We start from the raw sequence: 11,575 nt of genomic DNA on the forward strand, positions 1-11,575 counted from the left end.
CTCTGGTGGACCAATGTCCTGAGCTTGGCTCTCCCACCTCAGAGGCACAGGCCTGACACCCAGCTGGAGCACCAAGACCCTGTCAGCCACACAGCGAGGTACGTGGGCTGTTTCTTGCCTTTTGGGAAGTTTGCGTCATGTGTGCATAACGGATAAGATCACTATCTCAAAAAAAGTTAGGAAAATGGAACAGTACATGAAAATTAGAAAATATAGGTGGATTTTTACGAATGTTGTAAATTTATGGTCTTAGCTCAGTTCTTCTGACACAGAGAGAGACATCTCCTCATGCCTCCTACACAATATTTTTGCCCTACCAGTCAACTAAAGAAATAGAAAAATTACTTCACAGAAATCTCTAAAGTAAGTGATGCTTTGTTTTATATATATCAAAAATGGATTTGTTTAGAATAAAGTGAAGAAAAAAAATTTATGTTCTCATTATATCTTCTTTTAAAGAAAGAAAATGAAAAGAGCATAGAAACCACATATCATAATTAGCTTAAAATATTCTATGGAATTAACTTTAGGTGCCAACTGAGTATTTTCCTAGAAAGTATGGCCCTTTGACATTCATCAAAATAAAAAAGGAATATTGTTTCTTCTGTCTTCATAAGCTTTACATAAGTTTATTGTGAAATACAATAAACTGAGAGTTCTCTTCAAAACCTTTCAATTTAAGAAAACAAAGTATTTTACAAGTATCTCTTATAGGTGAAAAGTATCAAAGTAAGTTTTGATTTCTGGTTTCTGATGAGGAGGACAGTGCAGAGAAACCATCAGATAAGCTCAGATTTGGTAGTTCTGCCTGGACGAGAGTTGGAAGAACCAGCAGTCTCCTAAGAAAGCTATTATTTTTGGCAGATGCTCATGATCAGTTTTGTAAACTCAAGTGGTCTATAGAAGATTCACATAAGCAACTGTACTTTTATTTCTTAGACCTACTGAGCCTGAACTGTGAACTTTTTGAGATTTACCCATTCTCAACTCCCTTTGTCCCTTCGCTGTACTTTGGAAAAGGAAATTGGCCTTTTTATGACCAAGTTGACTTCCCATTCTCCAATTCAAGTCTTATTCTCCATCTACTTCCATCTACCCAACCTAACAGAATGCTGTAACTCATATTTTGAACGCTCCACTAGCATTTAAACATTTTCTGTTCATTTCCCCAGTTGTTGGTAATTCTCTTTTTAGAAGGTCTGTAATTTGGGGGTGAGGTAGAACTGTTTGTTTTTTCTAAAAACATTCTCAGCTCTTAAGAGTCCTATAATTGAATAAGTCTTGCAATAGAATCGATTCTTGGAAAGGTTTTTTTATGACTTGTTTTATTGCTCTTGTTTTGCTGTTGATGTAAAAGACCCAAACCCCAAATTTAGGTTCAATTGTCACAGATTATATTGTAATGGCTCTGCATAAAAGACCTATAAAACAAAGTGTATTCTTGTACAATGCTTAGTCAGCTGCCCTGTTCATAGTTAACGAGACCTTTTTTCTTTTCTTTTCTTTTCCATTAGCATGAAGATTTTATCTTTATCACATTATCACATTGAGAGTGATACAAAGTTAGCCTTAAGATAGTCTTTTCGACCACAGAAGACTCCCCTCCCCCTCACACATCTTTTGACTTTTTTTCAATCATTCTTTGTCAATTTGATTAAAATATCTTTTAAGGATTGTTGAACCACAATGTGGTGTTTCCAGTAAACATTGTTATTAGAATTTGTGCCTGGCTGAGATGAATTTAATGTGCATTGTTTAAACATAGTGCGTTTAAGTTGATGGCTATTTACAGAAAGCTTGTTGATCAATAGGATTTTCCTTTAGAGAGAATTACATTTAAGTGCCTTAGTTGACATAGTTCTGTACACATTGATGGTTGGGTGTGGTCAGCATTTATGAAGAGTAAAATGCTGTGCTCCCTCAACCTCATATTGTACATACTTGTTGCCATGGTTAGCAATTACCTTTTTCCCCTTTTGGTACTGGTGATATTGTAATTTTATGAAATATTTTCTCTTTCTTACTACAAAAGCAATGCATATCTATCATGGGGATTTTGGAGAATTCAGAAAAGTTCAAAGAAGAAAATACCAGATTCTTACCACTCAGAAAAAATATGGCTAACATTTATGAAATACTATAATTTTCAGGACAGATTTACCTTTCTGAATTACTTTTTGTATGTTTGTATTTGTTTAGAAACACTATTTCTCTTATAATACATTTTTTTGTTCAGTAGAATCAAGCAGACTACTTGGGTTTAAATCCTGACCCTGACATTTACCAGCTCTATTAATTTGAACAAGTTGCTTAAACTCTGTGCTTTAGTTTCTTGACTGTAAACGGGGATAAAATAGACCTATTTTATAGGGTTATTATAAAGAGTACATGAATTAATACAAGTAATTAAATAATACAGGTAACTTATTAGAATATCGCCTGACATGTTCTAAACACTTAGTCTTTGCTTTTAATATTATCATATATGAGGAAAAACAACTACAGTTATAATTTTATATTCTATTAGGCAAAAATATATAACCAATCTTTGCCTCCAACACTGGGGTCATATAAAGGACTATTCAATATCCATCCACTCTTTCTTCCTTACTAATCTTGAACACTTAAAAACTGCTTACCCAGCTGTCCTTGTTGATAGGGATGAACAATGAAATGTTAGTGTAAGTTGTTAGGTGGGATTTCTGGGAAAACTCTCTGTCCCTAGCCATCTGCCTTTCTTCTGTTTCCTGGGATATAGATGTGATGACTAGAGCTCCAGTAATCCTCTTGGATCCTGAAGCAACCTCAAAAATGGTGGAGGAGAAAGACTGAAGGACCCTAGACTCATGACTGTGGAGTCTTCATACCTGCTTTGTCTATTAACTTCTGGACTTCTTTTATGTAAGAGAGAAATAAGCCTGGTTTTCTGTTACTAACTTTAGAATGTAGTTTCTAACATACATTAAATAGTCAGTGCATGAGGGTTTTAGATCCTTTTTCATGACCTTTTCTACTTTTTTGTTTTTTACCTTTTCTACTTTTTGTCTGACAATAGTTGACATTGCTTATAGAGCTCCATAGGAAAAAAGCTTCCTATGCTTTCTGAAACTTTCATCTATTAGGATTGCGTTATTTTCATTTTGTCTCAAATTCTAACAGGAATTCATAGTGGAAAGAATTACTCCTGTCTTATTAGCAGTAAGTAGTGACACTTGCCTCAGCCCCTACATCTTAAATTATAATTTTACGCAAAAATCCTTTTTGATTGTTTACATTTCCAAAGAATATATATGAAATCACCATGTATCTTAAAATTTGATCGTGACGAGCATCTCATTAAAAAGGGTTTATTTTAGAAAGAACATTTGACATAAGATCTACTCATTTAACAATTTTATAAGTGTACAGTATATTATTACTGAGTATAGGTACTATGTTGTACAACAGATTCTAGAGCTTATTCATTGTGCTTAACTGACACTTTATCCCCATTGATTAGTAATTTCCCATTTCCTCTTCCACCTACTCCCTGGCAGCTACCATTTCATTCTTTGATTCTATGAATTTGACTGTTTTAGAGATCTCATATAAGTGGAATCATACACTTATTTGTCTTTCTGTAATTGGCTTGTTTCACTTAGCATAATGTCCTCAAGGTTTATCCTTGTTGCGGCATATTGAAGAATTTCCTTTTTTTTTAAGGCTGAATAGTATTCCATTGTATGTGTATACCACAGTTTCTTCGTCCATTCATTTATCAATGGACATTTAGGTTATTTCACCATCTTGGCTATTGTGAATATTGCTGCAATGAACACAGGAGGGCAAATATCTCTTCAAGATCCTAATTGTAATTCTTTTGGATAAATATCCAGAAGTGGGTTTGCTGATTCATATGGCATTTCTAATTTTAATTTTTTGAGTAAACTCCATACTGTTTTCCATAGCAGCTGCACCATTTTGCATTCCCACCAACATTGTGCAAGAGTTCCAATCTTTCCACTTCCTTACCAATACTTGTCTTTTTCTTTTCTGATAATAGCCTTCCTGACAAGTATGAGGTGATATCTCATTGTGGTTTTGATATGATGCATTTCCCTGATTATCAGTGATGTTAAACACATTTTAATTTACCTGTTTCTCATTTGTATGTTTTCTCTGGAGAAATGTCTATTCAAGTCTTTAGCCCATTTTTAAGGGATTATTATTAGTTATTGTTGTTGTTGTTTTACTGTTGAGTTATATGAGTTCCTTACATATTTTGGAGATCGACTCTTTATAAGATATATGGTTTCCAACTATTTCCTCCCATTCCATAGTCTTTTCACTCTGTTGATTGTCTGCTATGCAGAGGTTTTTTAGTTTAATGTAGTCCCACTTGTTTATTTTTGTTTTTGTTGCCTGTGCTTTTGGTGTCACATCCAAGAAATCGTTGTCAATACCAGTGTCATGAAACTTTCTGTATGTTTTCTTCTAGGAGTTTTATAGCTTTGAGTCTTATGCTTAAGTCTTTAATTGATTTTGAGTTGATTTTTGTGTATGGTGTAAGGGTCCAGTTTCATTCTTTTGTGTGTGGTATTCAGTTTTCCCAGCACCATTTGTTGAAAAGAGAGACTATCCTTTCTTTATTGTATATTGGCTCCCTTGTCGAAGATCAGATGACCATGTGTGTGTGGATTTATTTCTGAGTTGGTCTATATGTCTGTCTTTAGCTGTACGATGCTTTTTTTTTTTTTTTCTGATTACTGTAGTTTTGTAACGTATTTTGAAATCAGGAAGTGTGATACCTCCAGCTCTGTTCTCTCTCATGATCGATTTGGCCGTTTGTGGTCTTTTGTGGTTCCATATGAATTTTAGAATTTTTTCCTATTTCTGTGAAAAATGACTTTGGGATTTTGATAGGGATTGAATTGAATCTGTATATCATTTTGAGTAGTATAGACATTTTAACAAAACTAAGTCTTCCAATCCATGAGCATGAGATGTTTTACCATTTATTTGTCTCTTCTTTAATTTCTTTCATCAGTGTTTTATAGTTTTCAGTATACAAATCTTTACCTACCTAGTTAAGTTTATTCCTAAGTATTTTTTCTTTTTGATGTTCTTTTAAATGGGATTGTTTTCCTAATTTCCTTTTCAGATACTTGGTTGTTAGTGTATAGAAATTCAACTGACTTTTGTGTGTTGGTTTTGTATCCTGCAGGTTTACTGAATTTGTTTATTAGTTCTAACAGTTTTTTTTTAATGGAGTCTTTAGGGTTTTCTCTATGTAAGATCATGTCATCTGAAAACTGGGAAAATTTTGCTTCTTCCTTCATGATTAAGATGCCTGTTTTTTCTTATTGACTAATTACTCTGAGTAGAACTTCAAGAACTATGTTAGAGAGAAGTGGCAAGAGTAGATATCCTTGCCATGTTTCCATGTTTTAGAGGAAAAGCTTCCAAGTTTTTATCATTGGGATAGATGTTAGCCATGGTTTTGTCATAATGGCCTTTATTATATGTAGAGGTACATTCCTTCTATACCTAGTTTGTTGAGAAAGAGTGTTGAATTTTGCCAAATGCTTTTTCTGAATTTATTGAAATGATCATGTGATATTTATCCTTTATTCTGTTAATGTGGTATATCACATTACTTGTTTTTTGTATGTTGAACCATCCTTGCATTCCAAGGATAAATCCCACTTAGTCATGGTACATAACCCTTTTAATATGTTTGGATTTGGTTTTCTAGTATTTTGTTGTATATTTTTGCATTTATATTCATCAGGGATATTTGCCTGTGGTTTTCTTGTCTTGTGGTGTCTTTTCTGGCTTTGGTATCAGGGTAATGCTGGCCACATAAAATGAGTTTGGAAGTGTTCTCTTAAATTTTTTGGAAGAGTTTTTTTTTTTTCTAGCATTTTATTTACATCAGGTTTTCATTTTATGTCTTTCTGTCCCTCTCGCACACATATACACACACATTCCCATTCCTTTTGACTACATAGAAATCTGCCGAAGAGTACTGTGTGTGTGTGTGTGTGTGTGTGTGTGTGTGTGTGTGTGTGTGTGAGAGAGAGAGAGAGAGAGAGAGAGAGAGAGCGTGAGAGAAAGCAATACATTTGCTGTGGTACTCAATCAAATCTCAGATGTATACATTTGAGTTCTTATAATGAAGTTTAATAGTCTTGACCGTTGAATGTTTGGCCTGAGAGGATGATAGCAAATGGAGAGAACAAATAAACAAATACCTTGATCATTATAACTAACTTTGGATGCTTCTGCCAGAAATATTCTTTTCCAGAAGTTCCTTGTCATATGAACTATTTTAACCATTTTTGACCATCTATAAATAGAAATGCGTAAACAATTTAATATCTAAAGATTTTGCCTAAAGTGTTCTCTTTTCAGAAAAGTGATTCTTCACTTAGTCAACCTATATTACTCTTGCATCATCAGTATTATCACTATAAAATGTACTTCCTATGTAGTATTTATCTTTAAATAAAACTACTGCAAATGGGACTTATAGGTTGCTAACCTTACGTGATGTGGGCAAATTAAGGTCACTTTCTATCTCCGCTTTTATTCCTTTTTTTGCAATTGCCATGTAGCGGGCCAAAAGGAAAAGAAGAAAGAAAAGGAAGGAAGGAAAGCAAAGAAAAAGCCAGTGAGAGTGGCCATTTGGGACATAAGCTTGATTTTCTTAGGAAACCATTTCGATATGCCTTAATGCTACCATTGACATCATATTTATTCCTTTAGAGGAAGAAACACAGCTCTAGGTTAAAAGTGTACTTTACATTTATTTCCTTCTATGATAAACGGACTAAAAAAAAAGCACCTTTTTAAAATGGAGAAAAACTGTTTTCAACCTTTAAGGAATATTTATCAATTCTCTGAGAGCAGTTATTAGCTTTTTAAAAAATTACATGAATATTTTAAAAATTCCTATATTGTGATGTTAATTTGGTTTAAAAATTCTTCTTCATTTAGAAGCATTAGTTACATGTATGTATATATTTCACATAAGTTTACTAAAAGATTCTGTGAGAAACACATGGGTGTATTTTCAGAAAAATTTTTTTCCCAAAAATAGCTTGCATGATTTAAATAGGAGAATGAGAAAGTAATAATAGTGTACCTTACTAGAAAAAAAAGTCAAGATAAAATTTAAAGGAACAAAGTGGCATCTATATTGCTTGCCTAATATAAGGAAAAGTAGTGAATCAGTTAGAAATATATTTGGCCACAAGTAAAAGTAAACTTGACTACTGTGGCTTAAATATGTTTTAATTTTTTCTCACAAAATAGGATGTCTGGAGGTTGATAGTTCACAATTAGTACATCTCAATGATCTTTTCAGAGGTACATATTATTTTCATCTCTGTGTTCATTTCATCACCATGCACAGAGTGTTGCATTTTCTTCTCATAGTTTTTAGCTAATAATCCCCAAATGGCTGCTAGACGTCAAGGCATTTTATCCACATTTCAGGAAGGGATGAAGGGGAAAGACAATGATGTAAAGGGGACAGAGAGAGAGAGAGAGAGAGAGAGAGAGAGAGAGAGAGAGAGAGAAAGAGATGTATCAGCTGAGACTGTCCCTTTTTTTACTGGGAAAACAAAAACCATTCTGGAAGCCTTACCCAGGAGATTTCCTTACATTTTATTGGTTAGAACTATGCCATGTTTTACCTTTAGCTGCAACAGAAACCTCTATGGTAGAGAAGGTAAGAGAAGAGATGACTGGGATGATATTTAGTGAGCCTACTTCCACAGATTAATTTTTACCACTGGTAGTAAACAAAGTTATGTGCTAAAGAAGAAATGTTCTTGAAACTAAATTCAGATCTTCTAAATATCATTCATGTAGATAAATACTCAAAATAACTTTTTATCCAACAATAAATATTTATTATTTGTCCTTTTTTAATAATATACTGGATTCTCAGGTTAAAATAATTCAAATACTGCCGAAGTAAATTAGAGAATTTGACTCAATGGGAAATAATAATCACAACTACTATTATTAGGTACCTAAAAGATGACAGATATTTTAAATTATTCAAGCAAGAACCTAAGTTGGTATTTGTATATCTAGTTTTGATGTGAAGAAACTGATCTAGAGAAGTTAAATAACTTGCGCAATATCCACAGCTTAAAGTAGTGGACTTTGGATTTCAACCTAGTTCTCTCTGACTCAGAGCTAACGATTGACCTCCATATCAATTTTATTGAATAATGAACACTACAAATTAGTGATATATTTAACACAATTTGATTGCATAAAGATTATTGCATAAATATTATTGTATTTTATGTTCCCTAGACATAGGGAAAGGGTTTTTATTTGTTTTATTCTTAGTAGCAAGTTTTTTCCTACTGTAATCCCCTCTTGTCAAGTGGGTATAATTCCATTAATATGCCAAGGACTTAACCCAAATTGAGAAATCAATATTCTTTCATTTGCTTAGTCCAAAAACCTTACATTCATCTTTGACTCCTTTTCTCACACCCCACATTTGACCTGCCGACAGATCTTAACTCTACTTTCAAAATATATGTAAAACTCGACCATTTCTCTCCACTCTCCACTGCTTCCACCCTGTTCCAAGTTACTATCATATCTCATTCTATCTGAATTATTGCAGTAGCCTCTTAAATGATTTTCCTGTTTTCACCCTTGACCCTCCCCATTCTATCCTCTAAAGAGAAGCCAGAAAGATCTACTTAAAATGGAAGTGAGACCATGTCATCCCTCTGCTTTCAACCTTCAGTGGCCCCATCCCAAGCACTATAAAAACCACTCTTTACAACAGCCTGGAAAGCCCTGTTTGATCTAGCTCACAGTGCTTTTTTTCTTACCTTCTCCCTTTCTCTCCTTCTTCTCTTTGCTTCAGCTATAAGGGCTGCTTTTCAGCTTCTTAAACTTGCCAGGTGTTGTCCCATCTCAGGGCCTTTGCATTGGTTTTCTTGCTATCTGGGCTGCTCTTTCCCAGGTATTGGCAAATCTAGCTCTCTCATTTCTTTTGGGTCCTTACTCAAAATCCACCTTTACCAGTAGGCTTTTCCTGGTTACTTTATTAAAAATTTCAGTCCTCTTCCCTTAATTTTATATCTCGTTTCCCTGCCTTTTTACCCTTAGTATACTATCAAACATTCTATCTCATATTGACAAGTTGACAATTTTATCTGTTTGTCTCCTACATATTCCAAACCCTTAGAACCTCCTGTACATAATAGATGCCCAATAAATATTTGTTGATAGAATGAACAAACAAGTGAATGAATGAATGTGCAAGTCAATAAAAAAGATCAATCTTCTTTTGAAATGTCTAATAGGGATCTCAGTATTCTTTAAGTTTTTCTCAGCTTGTTAGTTATAATCTCTGTGGCTATTAAACCATTTACATAATTTTAAAAAATTTGTTGAATCTGTATACCTCAACATCAATATTAATTGCCTAGGTAGTATGTAGTACATATATTATTTTAGACCCTTGACATTGGGATTTCAATTTGACCTTGAAGTCTTTCCATTAGTGAAACTGGAAGGATGTTTTCGAACTTTTATGTGACTTTTGGAGACTCTGCCATGGATTGCATTTCTGCTTTTTCCTTTCTTGATTTATTTAGCTTTTTAAAATATTTTGTGTTAATTATTTTGTACTTTCATTTTTATTATGCAAAATTATTCAGAATAAAACATGCATATTCTAAAAAAAATGTAACATGCGGACAGTGTTGCAAAACTCCAGGTGGGAGCTGTGACTGTCATGTAAAAATGACATATGTAAAAGTTATAAAATATACAACTGAAGTGTTTGAAGGAGAAAGGTGTCATTTGGAGGAGATTTATTCTCAAAGTCATAAGGAAAAAAAATGGGAAGTGATCCCACCTGTTTCTTCTAGAGGTTCTCATTGCATTGCCATGTTTAATGGCAATTTATGTGCTGTATTACAAACAATTTAAATTAAAAAAAAAAAGACAAGCTCTTGCCTTCTGGAAAATAGACCAGTTAGAAAAATGCTGCACAGTTGCAGAGTTAAATCTGTTCATTTTGTTGCTAGGACCACTTAAGTTCACAAACAGTGATATGGGAATGCACATAAAAGAAGCCATACTTCTTTTGATTTATTTGCCTGACATGTATTAAAAAAATCTTTAAAAATATATACATTTATTCTTTTTCAACATAAACTTAATCTATAGTAAAATGCACACATTTTAAGTGTACAATTTGATCAATGTATGTAGCTCCCATTAACCTACACCCCTATGAAGAACAGATATTGCCATCATTCATTCCAGCAAGTACCTTCATGTCTTTTCCCAGTTGATCCTCTCCTTTATCCAGAGGCAAACACTTTTCTGATTTTTAAAACTGTTGACTTAGTTTTGTCTAATATTGTCCTTCATGGAACTGTGTACCCTTTTATGTTCAGCTTATTTTGCTCAGCATAACATCTGTTAGACTTATTCATGTTGTTGTGTATATTACTATATTTTTTACTGCTGAATAGTATTCCACTGTATGAATGTAAAAAATTTGTCCATTCTCCTCTTGATGGAATTTGGGTTTCCAGTTTTTGCCACTTATGACTAAAGCTTTGTGGATATGTGTTTTTATTTTTTTGGTAAAGATCTAGGGGTGGAATTGCTAGACCAGAAAACAAGGGCAATTTAACTTTATAAGAAAGTGTCAAACCTTTCTCCAAAGTGGGGGTACTATTTTACACTTCAAACTATCCACTTATTATTGTTTTTAAAACCATACAGACTTGTGCAATTCTTAACAGAAGAAGGCCATTTGGGGGAACTTAGATTAGGTGCCAGTGTCACTTTGTATACATTAAGTGGTGTCTGAATAACTATTATATTTATTTTCTCCTAAGAAAGAAAATCACAATGTTTCTGATTTTCTGATGATCAGCCATGGAACAAAATGTTTTAAAAATCTGCATATCAAAAGAATACTTGAAACCCACTTAATAAGTAAGAAGATAAGAAAGTTCTAAACTATGGCTATTGTGGGGATGAGTAATCCTACTTATAATTTGAGTTCACAGTTTAAATTTTCCCCCCAACCTTTTTTTTTTTTCCTTTGGCGCACATAGCACTATATAACAATCTTTATTACATGTGTTTCTAGGCACTCCTCTAAATTCATTACAGAATGGATATCACGTCCATTCCCAAAACAAAACAAAACAAAACAAAACTCTTCTCAAGTAGGATGCAAGTAGTAGTCTTAAAACCATTATTATTACATGTGTTTTTAAAAACTTCTTAAAATATGGAACACCTCTCTAATTTGCTTGTCATCCTTGCATGGGGCCATGATAATCTTCTCTGTACTATTCCAGTTTTAGTATATGTGCTGCCTACTAAATTTTTAAAATTCATCAAACCCAAAATATATTGTGACAAACCACTTTAATTTTTCCCATCCACATTTGATGGATTTTAATATTTCTTTTTCACTCAACTCATCAAAATTTTATTTTTTAAGAGTTTTATTTAACATCCAAAAGGGCATAAAAATTTCTGAAACCCCTCTACCTCTTTGTAAAAAGGGAGTTGTATTTTG

The 11,575-nt window shown here is 33.3% G+C and overlaps 1 pseudogene; it reads right to left on the minus strand.

Moving 5' to 3' along the window:
• Positions 1–11,275: 11,275 nt before the first annotated feature.
• Positions 11,276–11,373, minus strand: LOC132522564 (U6 spliceosomal RNA; annotated as a pseudogene).
• Between the last annotated feature and the right edge of the window lie 202 nt (positions 11,374–11,575).

This window comes from Lagenorhynchus albirostris, chromosome 6, assembly GCF_949774975.1.
Source record: "Lagenorhynchus albirostris chromosome 6, mLagAlb1.1, whole genome shotgun sequence".
Classification (NCBI taxonomy): Eukaryota; Metazoa; Chordata; class Mammalia; order Artiodactyla; family Delphinidae; genus Lagenorhynchus; species Lagenorhynchus albirostris.